We start from the raw sequence: 8,389 nt of genomic DNA on the forward strand, positions 1-8,389 counted from the left end.
TTTTTTTTTTTTTTTTAGATGGAGTTCCGTGCTTGTCATCCAGGCAGGAGTGCAATGGCACAATCTCGGCTCACCACAACCTCTGCCTCCTGGGTTCAAGTGATTCTCCTGCTTCAGCCTCCCAAGTAGCTGGGACTACAGGCGTGCACCACCACGCCCGGCTAATTTTTTTTTTTCCCAGTAGAGACAGGGTTTCACCATCTTGGCCAGGCTGGTCTCGAACTCTTGACCTCATGATCCACCTGCCTCGGCCTCCCAAAGTGCTGGGATTACAGGCGTGAGCCACCGTGCCCAGCCAAAATCATATAATTTTGAGGATAATTACAGATTCAGCTTCTCCCAGTGAGTGATAGTTGCTCATATTCAATGCTTACGCGGTCATCGTTCGGCCAGTGCAAACTGTTCCAACTCTTCTGCTTTGTCATTTCAGAGAGTTTTCTAACACCCCTAACTTTTGGGTAACATGAAAATATATATTTTAAATTTTTTATTTCTCCAAGATATAGGATCAGGTCTTCCCCAAGGACCCCTGGAAAAATCTTTTACACTAGGCTACCCAGTTCAGATACCACTGAATGATTTTTCTTAAATATTCTAATGTGAACTTACATTTTATTTTTATAATACATTGACTTAGATTTCTTATCTGTGTTTTTGAGCAGTGGCTGTAAACCTTTTCCTTCCTGGAACTAGCTTCCTGGTCACTTGATTGTCCCCAGGGTCTCAGACCTTCTGGCCACACCACCCCTTGCTTTCTTGGCAGGCCAAAGAATTTTCTATGGGCACAAATGAACTGGCCGTCCACTGTGCCAGTCAGGTCAGCTGCATTTGTGGGGTACCATCAGACCTACTGCTTTGAGCCATTTCTTTTTCTTTTAAAATTTTCAATATTTAAAACCTTTTCTTTCTTTCGTATTTTCTAAACAGTGAACAGCTGGTTTTTCTTTCTTAAAGAAATTTTTTATTTTATTTTTTGAGACGGAGTTTCGCTCTTCTTGCCAGGCTGGAGTTCAATGGTGTGATCTTGGCTCACTGCAACCTCTGCCTCCCGGGTTCAAGTGATTCTCCTGCCTCAGCCTCCTGAGTAGGCATGCACCACCACGCCCGGCTAATTTTGTATTTTTAATAGAGATGGGGTTTCTCCTTGTTGGTCAGGCTGGCCTCAAACTCCCAAAATCAGGTGATCCACCCTCCTCGGCCTCCCAAAGTACTGGGATTACAGGCTTGAGCCACCACGCCCGGCTGGTTTCTTTTTCTTTATTGTGGTAAAATATACATAATATGAAATTTACATTTACCCCTTTTTAAGTGTCCAGTTCAGTGACATTTACACTCACATTGTTGTGCAAGCATCACCACAGTCTATTGCTAAAACACGTTCCTGACCCCAACAGAAATTCTGTGCCCATTAAGCACTAAAACTCCTCATTCTCCTCTCCCCCTAGCTGCTGGGAACCACTATTCTAGTTTTCTCTGATTTTGACCACTCTAGGTACCTCACAGAAGTGGAATCATACAGTGTCTGTCTTTTTGTGGCTTATTTCACTTAGCATAATGTTTTCAGTGTACATCCATGTTGTAGCATGTGTCAGAATATCCTTCCTTTTTAAGAGTGGATATTATTCCATTGTGTGTGGAGACCACATTTTGTTTACCCATTCATCTGCCAATGGACCCTTTGGGTTGCTCCACCTTTGGCTATTGTAAATAATGCTATTATAAACAGCAATGTACAAATATCTGTTTAGGTTCCTGCTTTTCATTCTTTGGAATATAAACCATGGAACTGCCGTGTTGGAGTCATATGGTTTCTATGTTTAATTTTTTGAGGAACTATCATACTGTTCTCCACTGTGTACAATTTTACATCCCACCAGGAATGCAGAGCATGTTTCCATATCCTTGCCAACATGTTATTTTCTGAGTGTTTTTGTTTGTTTATAAATAGTAGTCATCTTTTAGGATGACTGTGAAGTAGTATATCATTGTGGTTTTGATTTATATTTTCCTAATGATTAATGATACTGAGCATCTTTTCATATGCGTATTGGCCATTTATATATATTCTTTGGAGAAGTATCTATTCAAGTCCTTTCTCCATTTTTAATTAGATTGTTTGTCTTTATTGTTGAGTTCTAGGAGTTGTTTATATATCCTGGATGTTAATCCCCTACCCAATAGATGATTTGCAAATATTTTCTTTCATTCTGTGGATTGCCTTGTCACTCTTGATGAGTGGCTTTCATTAATTTTGATAAAGTCCAGGTTATCTATTTTTTGTATTATTTCTTGAACTTTTGGTGCCATATCAAAGAAATCATTGCAAAATCCAATGTCACAAAGATTTTCTAGGTTTTCTTCTAAAAGCTTTATACTTTTAGCTCTTCGATCAATTTTTAGTTAATTTTTGTATATGGCATAAGGTAAGAGTCCAATTTCATTTTTTGATGTGACTATTCAGTTTTCCCATCATAATCTGTTGAGATTTCCCATCATAATTTGTTGTGAAGACTGTCCTTTCTCCATTGAATGGATTTGGCATCCTTGTTGAAAATCATTTGACTAAATACCTGAGGGTTTATTTCTGGGCTCTCTATCCTATTTTATCTGTCTGTTTGTCTGTCTTTGTACCATACTGTTTTGATTACTGTAGCTTTGTCCCTATTTTTGTAAGCATTCAAACCCTTTTATTTATTTATTTATTTATTTATTTTATTTTATTATTATTTTTTTTGAGACGGAGTCTCGCTCTGTCACCCAGGCTGGAGTACAGTGGCGCTATCTCAGCTCACTGCAAGCACCGCCTCCCGGGTTTACGCCATTCTCCTGCCTCGGCCTCCCGAGTAGCTGGGACTACAAGCGCCCACCACCTCGCCCAGCTAATTTTTTGTATTTTTTAGTAGAGACGGGGTTTCACCATATTAGCCAGGATGGTCTTAATCTCCTGACATCGTGATCTGCCCATCTCGGCCTCCCAAAGTGCTGGGATTACAGGCTTGAGCCACCACGCCCAGCCCAAACCCTTTTATTTTAAAATTTTATGTTGAGGCTCTCCGGCTTAGTTATATTTCTTGTTTTTATCACCCCTTTTAACAACCATGGCCTTAAACACTGGGAAAAAAATAATGAAATACAGTTTATTTGGCACAATCTCATTTAACCTATGAAAGTGCTTGGGGCCAGGCAAGGTGACTCACGCCTGTAATCCCGGCACTTTGGGAGGCTGAGGCGGGTGGATCACCTGAGGTCAGGAGTTAGAGTCCAGCCTGACCAATGTGATGAAACCCCGTCTTTACTAAAATACACAAAGTACCCGGGTGTGGTGGCATGAGCCTGTAATTCCAGCTACTCAGGAGGCTGAGACAGGAGAATTACTTGAACCTGGGAGGTGGAGGTTGCAGCAAGCCGAGATTGCGCCATTGCACTCCAGCCTGGTCAACAAGAGCAAAACTCCGTCTTAAAAAAGAAAAAAGAAAAAAAAAAAAAAAAAAAGAAGGCTTGGGTTAGCAAAATGATAGAGTCTGAAACTGGTTGAACCTGGGGTGGTCTACTTCAACAAGGGGAGGTGGAGGGGCCTGAAAGAGCCCCTGGCCGACGAGCGTGGATTCCCAACCCCACCCACACTTGGCATCCACAAGCACGAACAGTTTTCTGGCACCAAGAGAATCACACAAACTCCTGCCTCTCCCTAATCCCTCTATTAAAGCATTTGACTCTGTTGGCCCATTTTCCAGGATTTTATCATATTCCGTATTTCTCTCATGTCATCCCTCTGTTTATCCATCCATCCATTCATGCATCCATCCACATCCAACAAGTATTTATTTGGTGACTATGACATCTGAGGCACTGTACTTGGCATTAGGAATAAATCAGATGAAAAGCTCTGCCTTCAAGGGGCTTAGATTTTGATTGAGATAGGCATAAATAAAATAAATGTATAGTAAGTTGGTTATAAACAAGATGGTTGGCTAGTTATGGAGAAAATAAGGTGGCTAAGAGGCTGGGAAACCATTAGACATACAAAACCTTGAGGATGCTTATAATGGCATTACTTATAATGCAGTCTAACACAGAGTATAGTTTTCTGGCCCCAAACTGGTAATGGTTAAATAAATTTTGGTTACATCCATATAGTGGGGAATTATGCAGTCATTGAAAATATGTTGGACACCATATTTTTTAACCTGGGAAATGAAATGATACTCATGAAATGTTTCTAAATAAATGGCAGCATAGAAGAAATACATATAATCTGGTTTTAATTCTGTAAAATAAATATATTTAACAAAATGACTTGAAAATATATACTAAAATATTCAAAAGATTGTATTCGGGTGGTGGAATTATGAGTAGCCTTGTGATTTTTTTCTAAGTTTTATATCAACATGGTTGATATAAAAAAACCTAAAACACACATACAATACACACACACACACACACACACACACACACACAGAATCATGTGCTATATAATGGCATTTTGGTCAATGACAGAATTAGTCCCATAAGACTATAATGGAGCTGAAAATTCCTGATGGCTAGGAGGTATAATATACCCTCCCTCTTCCCAAAAGCGCAAGTGCCTTCACATATATTAACTTCCTTCCAGCCCTTCCTGATGTCTTCCATGTAGTTTTACCTATGATTTTAGTTACAACTTGCTTTTCCTACTCGCATCATTGCTGTAATAATTGTCACGATCATCGTCATCTGCTTCTGCTTTGGGTCGAGTGACTGCTCTTCTTTCTTCCCAACAGTGTTGTGTGCATAGTGGATGTGCAGCCAGCATTGGCTCGTGTGTGAAGCAGCATACGCTCCTGGAAAGTCTGCAGCGTGTCCATGCACATCATCTCACTCGGCCCCTGCAGTCCACTGAAAGAAGAGGCAGACGCCTGCCCCAACTGCCCTGAGCCTTGCTGGCTGAGCAGATCCCTCATGTCCTTGGTTAAACTCTCACCCTGCATGACTGTTTTCCTCAGAAGAAGTCACTAGTGGGGACACCTCTTCCTGGGGTCGCTATGCAGGGAATGGGCTGGATGTGTACAGACCTGGCCACCGTGCCTTTGGGGCTGGTGTCACGGCCAGGCCATGACTCTAAAGAATGAGGTGGGCAGGGCTGGGCGCAGTGGCTCATGCCTGTAATTCCAGCACTTTGGGAGGCTGAGGCAGGTGGATCACCAGGTCAGGAGATCGAGACCATCCTGGCTAACAAGGTGAAACCCCATCTGTACTAAAAATACAAAAAAGGCGTGGTGGCGGGTGCCGTAGCCCCAGTACTCGGGGCTGAGCAGTGAGAATGGGCGCTGAACCCGGGAGGCAGAGCTTGCAGTGAGCGAGATTGCGCCACTGCGCTCCGGCCTGGGGTGACAGCAGGTGAGACTACGTCTCAAAAAAAAAAAAAAAAAAAAAAAAAAAAAAAGAAAGAAAAAAAAAAGAATTGAGTGGGCCAGGTCGTGGCTTCACGCCTGTAATCCCAACACTTTGGAAGGGCCAAGGCAAGTGATCCACTTAAAGGTCAGGAGTTCAAGACCAGCCTGGCAACATCCTGAAACCCTATCTCTACTAAAAACAAAATTAGCTGGGTGTGGTGGCATGTGCCTGTAGCCCAGCTACTCGGGAGGCTGAGGCAGAACTGCTTGAATCCGAAGGCGGAGGTTGCAGTGAGCCGAGATCGTGCCACTGCACTCCAGCCTGGGTCAACTAAAGCAATACTTTGTCAAAAAAAAGAAGAAAAAAAAAAAAAAAAAGAATGACGGTGGAAGGAGGGTAGGCTTCCTTAGGAACAAATGCCTGCTGAGAGAGGTGAGGGAGTGCAGATAAGCTGCTGTGCTGGAGCCTGTTCCTGTTTGGGTTCCCCCAGAAGTTGGCCTGATGATGGTGGGCTTATATTTGAGTGATGTCAGGAACGCTTGGCATGCTGAGTGGGGCTGAGGCAGCGGATGGGGACACTATCTGCCATTTGTCCTGTCGGAGGGCTGGGGCCCTCATCTCCCTGTGAAGCTCCAAGAGCTATCTTAGAGCTTCCTGAGAGTTATCCACACACCTGGAGAAGAAAGGAAGGCGGCCGGCCATGGCGCCATATATTTAACTGGGCCATATTATTTAAACATTCATCATGGCGCCAAGGCTGCTTTCAGGGGGCTGTAGGCGTCACACACTCCTGGGGCTTCCTGGGAATGAACTGAGGATGCTCCCAATGCCCAGAAAAGGTACTTAGCAAAGATAACTAACAATTGTGAAAGGTCCACTGGGGTGATTTGGCTCATCTTCGAATGATAATACCATCATCGGTTATTTGTGTCTTTTGTAAATGGTCGATCTTTTCTTTTCTGTTGCTTCCAACTTCCCTGGTAACATGTCTATTGCAGATTTCCTTTTTATGTATCCCCTTTTTAGGGCGATTGCTTCCTGGCATCTGAGGCTACCACCTTGAAATAATTGTAGAATATTCTCAGGCTTTATCTCTCAAATTTTTCTTTTTTCTTCATTCCCTATTACTCCTCTGGAATCTATTATGTTAAATCTTCTCAATCTCCTTTCCATGACCTCCCTCTTCCAAAAAACATATTTTTAAAATCTTTTTTTGATTTATTATTTGGTTGGGTTATGCATAATTTCTTTAGGATATTATCTTATATTTCCTCAATTATTTTTTGTGGCAGTTTTTTGCTGGTCCATGGTTATTTAATTTCAATTACAATATAACGCATTTTTAAAAATGTTGGTTCGTGGCCGGGCGCGGTGGCTCAAGCCTGTAATCCCACGCACTTTGGGAGCCGAGACGGGCGGATCACGGGTCAGGCGATCGAGACCATCCTGGGCTAACACGGTGAAACCCCGTCTCTACTAAAATACAAAAAATTAGCCGGGCGAGGTGGTGGGCGCCTGTGGTCCCAGCTTACTCGGGAGGCTGAGGGAGAGGAATGGCTGAAACCCAGGGAGCGGAGCTTGCAGTTGAGCTGAGATCGGCCACTGCACTCCAGCCTGGGCGACAGAGCAAGGACTCCGTTCAAAAAAAAAAAAAAAATGTTGTTCGTCTCTCCGTTCCCCCTTCAAGGTCTGCCTGTTAAATTTTTATAGTGTCTTGTTATGTTTCATATTTCTAAGTCTCTCTTTTATCTTCTTTAAGCCCTTTAAACTTATTTACATTCTGTTCTGATCCAAAGTCTGGGTCTGATTCTGTTTTTCTCTTGATTCTCTGTGTATTTTCTTTGTGAGTTTTTGACATTTTTTTTCACAGTAAGCTGCCAATTTCCTTGAACTTTATCTGTGGAATTTCATGAGCTTTAGTTGGGGATTTGACTTCCTTCATTTGAATTCATTTCCTCTAGTTTCTAGGTGCTCTACGCATCTTGACGGTCACTTTTTAAATTAAAATTTATCCGCTTTGGCGCAGGGGCTCACGCCCTATAATCCCAGCACCTTGGGAGCCGAGACAGGAATCACCTGAGTTCAGGAGTTTGAGACCAGGCTGGTCAACATGGTGAAACCCCATCTCTACTAAAATTACAAAAAATAGCTGGGCCTGGTGGTGCATGCCTGTAATCCCAGCTACTCAGGAGGCTAGGGCAGGAGAATCGCTTGAGCCCGGGAGGCAGAGGTTGTGGTGAGCTGAGATCGCGCCATTTCACTCCAGCCTGGGCAACAAGAGCAAAACTCCGTCTCAAAAAAAAAACAAATTTTATAAGCGAAGGTTTTTTTCTGCTTTGAGGTGCAAATCCACACAGTGACTGACTTAACGCTCATGAAGTCTCAGCTGAGTTTCTCCTCCAGCCACTGTTCAACACAGGAAGGTTCTTCTACGGACTCCTTCAATTCTGAGGGTTTACTTCCTGTTTCACACTTAGGTTCTGCTAAGGTTTGAATGTTTGTGTTCCCTCTCAAATTCCTCTTGAAATGTAATCTCCAGGCCGGGCATGGTGGCTCACGCCTGTAATCTCAGCACTTTGGGAGGCCGAGGCGGGCAGATCACGAGGTCAGGAGATCGAGACCATCCTGGCTAACACGGTGAAACCCCGTCTCTACTAAAAAATACAAAAAAACTAGCCGGGTGTGGTGGCCGCGCCTGTAGTCCCAGCTACTCGGGAGGCTGAGGCGGGAGAATGGCGTGAACCCGGGAGGCGGAGCTTGCAGTGAGCCGAGATCGCACCACTGCAGTCCAGCCTGAGAGACACAGCGAGACTCCATCTCAAAAAAAAAAAAAAAGAAATGTAATCTCCAGCACAGTCGTATGGAGAGGTGGGGCCCTGGGGAGATGATTAGGTCGTGAGGCTCCTTCACTGTGGGTGGGAAGATAGCCTTTATCAAGGAGGCCTCCCACAGCATGTGACCCCCTTTGTCATTCTGTCCTTTTGGCTGTGTCAGGACATAGCATTTGTCCTCTCTG

This window comes from Rhinopithecus bieti, unplaced genomic scaffold (genome assembly GCF_001698545.2).
Source record: "Rhinopithecus bieti isolate Rb0 unplaced genomic scaffold, ASM169854v2 scaffold_17222, whole genome shotgun sequence".
NCBI lineage: Eukaryota > Metazoa > Chordata > Mammalia > Primates > Cercopithecidae > Rhinopithecus > Rhinopithecus bieti.